Here is a 10,114-nt window from a genome sequence, read left to right on the forward strand (position 1 = left end):
GGATTATCACAACCACCATTGTAGAATGGCCATCTCTTAAGACTAGGGATATAACTTGGTACCTATCTGCCTGGGTTTGAAAGAACATACCTCTGAAATAACATCTACCACCCCCCCCTTATTTCCTACAAGGCAAGGTGGCTACAAAGGTGGGCTCTCATCTTCTGGAACATGGATCCTTGCTAGGCTGTCTCCTCCTTCCTTCTGTTTCTGAAGTCCCTGGTGGCATCTCTCAGGTGACGTCAGAACAGGAGACTCCGTGGTTAAAATAAAAAGCTATCTCAGAAATGGGAATCAGATCACTCCTTCCCCTAGAGTCTCTCTCACCAAAGCCCTCTCTCCCGTAGGCGCTCCCTCCCATAAGGGCCCATTCCCCTATTTCCCCCCCCCCCAGGCTCCCTCTCCTCTAGACCATATCTCTCCCCAAGGCTCCCTCTTTCCTAGGCACTCCTCTCCTAGGACCTCTATCCCTAGGTCCCTCTCTCCCTTTGTCCCTCTCCCCTAGCTGGCAGCTGGTGCCTGTTTGTTTCAGAACTCTTGAGAATTGGAGAGCAGAGGTAGTCTGCTAGTGACTGAGCCCGCAATCAGAAAAAAGGCAAGTTGCTTTGGGAGGAATATAAATTTAATGTGTTCTTGGATTTGATGTAATATCTTCTTTAGTATTGCTAAACTAATTTTGAGAGAATCTCTGCTTGGCTTTTCTTGATCTTCGCTGGTCATTGCCTCAGTATGTGGTCCTTAAAATCATTTGGTAATTTTTTATATTAAAGAAGATTGAACAGTGTGTGTAGGATGGAAGTTATTTTCTCTTAGTAAATGATTTCATCTGAACAAAGAAAGAAAGAAAGAAAGAAAGAAAGAAAGAAAGAAAGAAAGAAAGAAAGAAAGGAAGGAAGAAGGAAGGAAGGAAAGGAGAAAAGAAAAGGGGCATTCTCAAGCTCAAAATGATCCATTAGATCCTGCCTATAGAGCAGAAATTCCTCACAATCGGGGGGTATGGGGGCATTGAAAGCACTGCCTTGTGCCAAGTCAGCCCAGGAGACATTTTTGCCTTTTCTCTCTGTTGGCATCCTTTCTGCAGAATGGTGTATTTAGAAGTGCTCTGTGTGTGTGTGTGAGAGAGAGAGAGAGAGTGTGTGTGTGTGTGTGTGTGAGAGAGAGAGAGAGAGAGAGAGAGAGTGTGTGTTTTCAACACCCTCCCTCCCATCCTTCTACTTTTCTCAAATCGATTGCCTCCTATTCTTTGTTGTTGTTGTTTTTTCACACACACATACACACATGAGTGGATTTCAACAAGAAACTCGGGCTAGCCTGGGATTCGTTGTGTAGTTCAGGCTGATCCTGAATTCATCTGCCTCTGTCTCTTGACAGCTGTGATTAAAGACTTGGACCATCACACCGAGCCCTGATGCTACTGAATTTCAATTAAAAATATTTTAAAGTCTGCTTCATTTTTACTAGTCTCTTGAGTTGGTTATTATCTTATTTCCAACAATGAGCAGTCAGGAAGACATGCTATGTCAGCCTCAAGTCTCCATACACATGCACACATAAGTACATGTGTATCCTCACATGAATTCAAACACACACACACATACACATATACATGACACAGATATATACCTGCACAAAAGAATATGCAATATAGACATAAATACAGAGGACAACTTCTAGGAAAGAAAGAAATATCTGTCCAAAATGAATTGGAACCCTATCTAGCATGTAGGCTATCTAGCCTGTGTCCTGGGCTGTTTTTAATAGATATGAGAATAGCAGCTCACTGTCTTATAGGTAGAAATCTTTATGAGAGCACTGGCCTCTCTTCAGAGAGACCAGTTATGGTGAGGCCCTGGAGGTAATAACAGATAAGATTGCACTTGTCTATATAATTTACCACACGTATCAGTATTCTGTGATTTTCCTGGCAGACGTGAACAAAAATTTACTCATTACAGATAGGACACTGGCAATAGACCAAGAAAATGACATCATCAAGACCAGTTTAGTTGAACCAGTGAGTTTATTGGAACTATTTACAAGAGTTTGCAAGGAAGCCACCTTACGGGAATGTGTGTGACAAAAGTCAGCAACATTACTGAAAAATCCAACAAATGTTCTCAATAAAGAAAACCTCAGTCCTTCCCCAGTTCACTAAATAGTACTTTTAAAAGGCCACTGGGCAGGGCAGCATGGTGGAATTCCACCCTCGAGGAGGCCTTTTCCCTGATTTCAGGAGTTCTTTTACACTTTCCTCTACTAAATCAAGTTCTCACTGTTTGTTTGAGTCCGTGTTATTTTATTCCTTTTGGGCATGAGGCAGTAAACTCAAGTGGGAAGCCACCGGCTGGGAATGACTTGAGTGAATGTCTTCCATTATCTGTCATAGAAAAGGTTCACATCCTAATGTAACCATTGGTGACGCCGCCACCCCTCCCCCAGCCTCCCACCAAGATTCTAGCACTGAGATGCAGAGAGCTGGAAAGAAGTTTTGTGGTAAGTTCCATATTGAATTTTCTGTGTCCTGCAACCCAAGTGTAAGGTGTCTTCAGCAATAGTATATTGCCATATAATTCTGATAGACAACCAAGAGCATTGGCCATCGCCTGCTTGTTTTAGGCGCCTCTGGGTCCTTGACCAACAAAAAATTTTTTTTGATTTTTTTTTGATCAACAAAATTTAACAGTTTTATTATAGATTGTCAGACAATGTCTGAAGAATAGGGTCATGTCTAAGGCAATACACACTCAAGCCTTAATTGTGGTTGCTTATTGCTTTAACATAAACCACCTTCACAGAAACAGAATATTAACTCTGTGTCAGTAACCTTTACAACAAATGTTAATTGTGCTGGAATTCTACTTCCTCAACTGGTGAGGAACTTCAATCAGGCTATGGACTGAAGGTTTACCTTCCCTTCTCAGGCTGCTAAATTGCTCTTGTCTTTTTGTCTTGTCATGGTCCCAGCTGGCCAAAACTCACACTGCTTGGGTTTGAGGAACCATCATTTCTTCTATGGCTTTAAGTCAGTTCTTAAAGTGAACCTCTCCATGTTTGACGGTTTTGATATTAAGACACCCTGTAGTTCGGTTTTGACTGTCACACATTGCCACAATTATGCTCTGCCCCTATTTTTTTGGGTGAGTTTGTTTGATGTGATCGCATGCTACAGAGGAGGTCAGTGACAATGGCACCCATTAGGACAAATTTCATCAGCTGAGAGGAGTAGAAGTTGGGGCTTTAACGCTGCATTTAGCTGGAGTCTATTCACCTTTTTTTTCGGGATTTTATATAGATGATCATAGAAAATACCCACTCTGTTTAGTTCAGTACCCCATTTTTTCAAATGGCCAAAACATACTTAAGGACATGTTCAACTTCCTTAGCTATCAGGGAAATGCAAATCAAAACAACTTTGAGATACCATCTTACACTTGTCAAATGGCTAAAATCAAAAACACCAGTGATAACTTATGCTGGAGAGGATGTGAAGTAAGCGAAACATTCATCCATTGCTGGTGGGAATGCAAACTTGTGCAACCACTTTGGAAATCAGTGGGGTGGTTTCTCAGAAAACTGGGAGGTAACCTACCTCAGGATTCAGCAATACCACTCTTGGGAATATACCCAAAAGATGCCCAATCATACTACAAAAGTATTTGTTCAACTATGTTCATAGCAGCATTATTTGTAATAGCCTGAACCTGGAAACAACCTAGTTGTCCCTCAATGGAAGAATGGATAAAGAAAGTGTGGAATATATGCACATTAGAGTACTACTCAGCAGTAAAAAACAATGACATCTTGAATTTTGCATGCAAATGGATGGAAGTAGAAAACACTATCCTGAATGAGATAACCCAGACCCAAAAAGATAAATATGGTATATACTCACTCGTTGGTCGATTCTAGCCATAAACAAAAAACATTGAGCCTATAGTTCATGATCTTAAAGAAGCTAAGTAACAAGGTGAAACCAAAGAAAAACATATATAGATCCACCTGGAAATTGGAAACTGACAAGATCACTGGCAAAAGTTGGGGGAGGGGGTAGAGGGAAGGGGGAGAGGGGGAGAGGGGACAAGGGGAGGGTTGGGGAGAGCTTGAGGAGTGGGATGGTTGAGATGGAGGAAAGACCGATACGGGAGCAGAGAAGGAGATATCTTAATTAAAGGAGCCATTTTGGGGTTGGCAAGAGGCTTGGCTCTGGAGGGGTTCCCAGAAGTCCACAGGGATGACCCCATCTAGGACCCGGGGCAGTGGAAAAGGGGTGCCTGAACTGGCCTTGTCCTATAGTCAGACTGATGTCTATCTTGAATATCACCATAGAACCTTCGTCTGGCGATGGATGGAGACAGAGACAAAGACCCACATCGGATCACTGGACAGAGCTCCCAAGGTCCAGTTGAAGAGCAGAAGGAGAGAGAATATGAGCAAGGAAGTCAGGACCTCGAGGAATTCACCCACTGAGACAATGTGCCTGAGCTAATGGGAGCTCACCAATTCCAGTCGGACTGGGAATGAATGAGCATGGGATCAAACTGGTCCCTCTGAATGTGGCTGACAATTGAGGCAGACTGAGGGGCCAATAACAATGGCACTGGGATTTGTCTCTACTTCATGTACTGGCTTTTTGTTATCCTATTCTCTTTGGATGCATGCTTTGCTCAGCCTCGATGTAGTGGGAGAGGCCTTGGATTCCCACAGGCAGGGTGCCTTGCCCTCTCTTAGGACTGGAGGGGTAGGGTATATGGGGGGAGCAGGGGAGGAAGTGGGAATTTTACTTGGTATTATTTTTAAAGCAATAAAAAAAACTATAAAAAAGAAAGAAAATACCCACTCATTTCCTGGGAGGGTGCTTTGTTGGCCTCGCCACACCTTTTCTTCGACAGGGTGCAGAGCAAAGTGTCTATCTCTTCCCTTGAAAGTCTGCTTCAAGTTTTACCTCCTATGTGGTCTATTAAACACTGATTTTGCAAGTGGAAGAGATGGTGAGCAAACTGAGGGAGAAGGTAAAGGGAGGAAGACAGAGGCAACAGGTTTAGATCCATAGTGCATATTACATCCCACCAACCACTTTCTCCCCAAAAGTCTTCATTTATTTATGACAACGATGTGGCTTCTTTGAATGTGATAGAGTCAAGAATTTGGTCCTTTTACTTCTGGAGGAAAGTTACAGTTTGATGGAAAATATTCACCCAAGTGACTCCCAGCCAGTAGCTTCAGACTTTGAATTCAGTGACTTATGCCCAGGAATAGAAAACAGGAACAAGGAGTGGGGCACATGAATGTGGATTTATTAGGGGAAAATGAGAAACAACTTCCTTGATTTGAAAGGGAGGTATTCCCAGGATGACTTTCACATGTCATGGCCTGTGTACTGGCCTTCTATGAGTAAAGTTTGAGGAACTGGATAAGAACTGAGGCTGTTCATTGAGCTGCTCAGTGATACAGTTCCTTTTGTCTCAGTCAAACATATTCCAGTAAGAAAACAAGCATTCATACTCTTGTAAGTACCTCCAATAAAATCAATGGTTCACTAAAATAGACTTAACTAGAATCACTTGAGGAGAAACCCCCTAAGTGGGAAGGGGTTCCAAGAGGGGGCACCATTGAAGAATCTGAAGGTTGAGTGATTTAAAATTGCTATAGAGTAAGAAAACAGGATGAGTGGGGGGGGGGGGTCAGAAAGTGACTTACCTTCTCCTGGTGATGAATCTCTGCCTAGCACAAGCATGAACTAGTATGATTATTTAATGGTCACCAGGCAAAGAGACCTTGATCCATGAAGTGCCTGTAAGCAGAGGGGCTTTGATCTGTAGCATATCTGTGATTGGGGTTGGGGGATTTGTCTAGAAGGCTGGGCTCAAAGATTTAATGGGACTGGTCCCCAGTTTTCTACTTTCTTGCTGTCTCTTGACCTTGGTTGGGTTGGTGAGATTCAGAGAATCAGTAAGAAAACCCAGAGTGTTAAAAAGAACATGCTTAGATTTTTGACCTGTATACTAAAGAAAACGGAGTAGAAAGAAAGGGAGAGAGAGAGAGAGAGAGAGAGAGAGAGAGAGAGAGAGAGAGAGAGAGAGAGAGGAGAGAGAGAGAGAGAGAGAGAATAAATAAGGGGGAAGTTCCCCTATCAGTACTTACTGAGCTTCCATCACTGCCTAGTGAAAGTCTGTCTTGTAGACAACAGAAACATACTATGGTTCCCTTCTTTGGATTAAAGCCAAATGAGCCTGTCAATCACACTTATAGAAAAGCACTCCCCCTTTCAGGAAAGCCGCTTATTCTCCAAACTTTAAGAAATTATATAAGGCTTACCTGAGCATGAAAATCAACACAATGGTTCCTTTGGCCCATGTCCATTCCTGTCCCTTGAAAGTGTGTTCTTGTAGGGTAAAAGGGAGAACTGGAGCAGGAAACCAACCAATCACTGAGCTCCCTGACTCTAAACTCAGAGTCAGAAAAAGAAACACACCCTGTATTTGAGACCTGGGCCAGGGAGAAAAACATCTTTATCCCTGAACCCAGAACTAAAGACATGTGCCCTGGCTCTGAAACTAGTGTCAAAGAAACACACTTTGTCCCTAGAATCAGAGTCAGTGAAAGCAATATGCACTGGTCCTAAGATTAGAGTCCAAAAGCTAAAAAGGACCAATGAAAGAAACACAATTTGTCCATAAAGGCAGAGCCACCTTTGGTCAGGGGTAGCCTGACCAGCTAAACTGACCAATCTCTGAGCAGGAAAAAACTAATCAGTCACCCTTCTCCCTGGGAATACTCTGCCACCAAAAAGCCCTATATAAACCTCTCCATCCCTTCAGTTAAGAGCTGCTGTTAATCCCTCCCTGACACAAGCAGCCACCCTCTCAGATTAGTCCTTCCCAAATAAATCTCTTTCTCAAAAGAGTCTTGGATGATGACTCTTGGGTGAGGACTCTTGAGTGTGGTTTCTTGATTCTTAGCCTCATGAAGTCCTGGTGTGAGGCAACCATGGCTCTCTTGGGCTCAGAGACTTTGGCTCCTGTTCTTTGCATAATAATACATGGGACAACCTGTGCCTACTTAATTTGATTTTTTTCTAAATTCCTGGGATGCTAGTAATTGCAGACTCTTGGTTCTTACTTCTGTGCCTCACTCATGGGAGCTGCATCCACCTTTACTGTCAGACCTAGCTTCAATAACTCTTAGATATCAATCCAAATGGCTGCTTCCTGGCACTCTATATCCTGATATTTCACAGGACATTCTGGCAATGATCAGAAAGATGGAAGGAGGTATCACCCTTTCACTCTTCCGCTTCCCCCTCCTACAATAAACCTCTTACACTACTTTGTTGTATGTGTCTGTTTGCTTAGTGGCAGGGCCCACTGAAAAGTAATCACTTTACACTGGGACCCTCCGCACCTGCTCCACCCTCAACAGATCTGTTCTCTTCCAACTGCAACAAATCTGCTTTCAGGTTCACTGATGGCTTTGCCTTCCAGTCAATACAAGCAGTTGAGTCTCTGGAGGGGCGACCTGCCTCTGACCATTCACCTGGATGTGAGGCTATATCTCTCGAGCACAGGCCTTTCCTTGCCTTCTGTTTGTTTGTTTTTTCTTTTTTTCCCGAAGTCTTAGTACCAGGCAACTGTGTCTCTCTCAGGCTCAGAGCTTTTAGCCCTTGTTCTTGCATGACAAGGCACACGACAGCCTTTGCCAATTTAATCTGATCCTGTCTGAATTCCTGGGGTGCTAGAAACTGCAGACCCTTGGGTCCTTCTTCTCTGCCTCACTCATGGAAACTTGGTCATCATCTACACCTCCTTGCTCCCATAGGGATGTGCTTTAGAGACCCGCTGACCACTCATTTCAAATGAAATCTGCCCTCACTGGTACTTAGATCAGGTGGACAGGAAACCAAGAAAGATTCTCTACTTTCTTTTTCTGTCTGCTCTCCCTCTCTAAATGTCCTGTTTGCTTGCTGCAATGTGTGGGTCAGATGGAGAAGTCAGCTTCCTCTTGCTAAGCACACACTGGTTCTCCCTTTCTTTTTATTTTCTCAAATCATGCCCTGGTGATCTTTCCCCTACCACTTTCCCTTGTCTTCTCAGGAGACAGCGTTACTAGTGTGGTACAAATTTGTTCTATTTTATTTTTTACTATTGACTGCCCTCAGTAATCAACCACCTGTGTGTCCTAGTAAATTGGGTAGAAAGAGGGTATCAAGGTGATGCTGTGGTAATGGGAAAGGTACAGGTGTTTTAAGTTCTTGCGAGCTCCAGGGAGTCGATTTAGGTCCATCTCAAACAGCATCTTCCCACATCCAAAAAGGCCCTGAATGGTCCCCACAGAACATGGAAAACAAAGTGAAACACTCAGATACCCCTTGATATGGAGAAAGCATCAGCTTTCTCAGGTCCCCCAAAGGTGGTCAACACCCCCCAGATCAGCGGAAAGCAGTCTCGAGAACATGTCTCCTTCATCCCTTCATCCCTGCTTCACCTACTATGCCTTTCTAACTCCTCACCTTTAAAGATAAGCAAAAGGGAGAAATGTTAGTATTCAGGCATCTGCACTGGCCTGCCCTTGGGGTCCTGACAGGATCTGTCCTCAGCTGCAGTCATTAAGAGTACCTCCTGTGCACATTTGCTACATTCCTTTTTTAAAATGGGCCTTGGCCACCTCCTGTCTCTTTTCTCTCTTTCCCTCTCTTTCTTTCACTTGCTCTCTTTTGCTCCCTTCTTTCCTCTTTCTTCCCTTCCTCCTTCCTTCCTTCCTTCCTTCCTTCCTTCCTTCCTTCCTTCCTTTCTCTCTCTTTCACTATTCTTGTCCCCAGGGACTGGTCTCTGCCCCTTTTCCTGCCCCTCCCTTTCTCTCCTAGTAAACCTTCCATGCGAGAGTACTGTTTGTTGTATGGTATGACTCATTTTCAGCAGGTTTTAAATAAATAATAATATAATATATCTTATATAAGATATATATTATAATATATATAATCTTCCTTAAGAATTTGATAAAATTCAGCGTTAAATCTGATTAACCTGTCACCTTACTTGGGGGAGACATTTAAGTACCGCTTCAGTCTGGCTGTTATGGGTTTGCTCATTATTTGTCTCTTGCCTTGAATTTTGGTAGGTCACACACATTCAGAAATTTCTCCTGGATTTTCTAATTTGTGAAAATGTTTTTACAGCATTCCTAATGGTATGGATTTCATAGCAGTATATAGTAAGAACTCCCCTTTGTCTCTAATATTATTAATTTGACTCCTTTCTCTTCCTGTTGTTTAATTTGATTAGGTGTTATACAATCTAGTTAATCTTACCAAAGAGCTAACTTTTTTTGATTGCTAATCCTATGTATTGTTCTCTTAGTCTCTATGCTATTAACCCTTGGCTTGGGTTCCATGGTTTCTTGTTGCATGCTACATTTGGATTTGGTGTCCTCTTACTTTTGTAGAACTTTAGGTATATAATTAGATTCCTCTCTTTTTAGAGCTCTCTGATTTTTAGAAATTTATTTAGAGCTCTAAACTTTCCCCTTAGGACTGACTTGGTTACATCTCATAAGATCTGGCAGTCTGTGGAATTTTTAATTTCCCTTCCTGATTTATTAATGACCCGCTGTTTATTTCAATATGGGTAAGGAAGTGTTCAGGAGGACGCACCCATAGCAGGAGAGCTACCTATTGGCAGTTGACGGCTTCTGAGAGTCAGTATTTCCCAGAGATATGGTCCTTAGTAGGTTGACTATGATCCAGTGGATGACACCACACCCATATACATGCAGACAGCACTAATATCACTTAGTGGCTTTTTAAATAAAGAAATTAAAAGAAAAATTTTTTGAAGGGAAAAGGAAATTTGGAAGGGGTTGGAGATATTCAGACGAATATTGGAGGAGGAGAAGGAGAGATGGTTTTCATAAAAATATGTTTTATGCATGTGTAAAATTTTTAAAAGAATTACACACACACACACTTTTAAAGTATATTGCTTAATCTCCAAGTATCTGTGTAGTTTCAAAGGTTATTCCTGCTGATTTCAAGTTTGATACTACTGTGATTTGATAGGAGACAGAAAGTGGGCTTTTAAAAAGTAATGTATTTTTTTTTGTTTTGTGTGCATGAGTGTTT

This window comes from Arvicola amphibius, chromosome 14 (assembly GCF_903992535.2).
Source record: "Arvicola amphibius chromosome 14, mArvAmp1.2, whole genome shotgun sequence".
Classification (NCBI taxonomy): Eukaryota; Metazoa; Chordata; class Mammalia; order Rodentia; family Cricetidae; genus Arvicola; species Arvicola amphibius.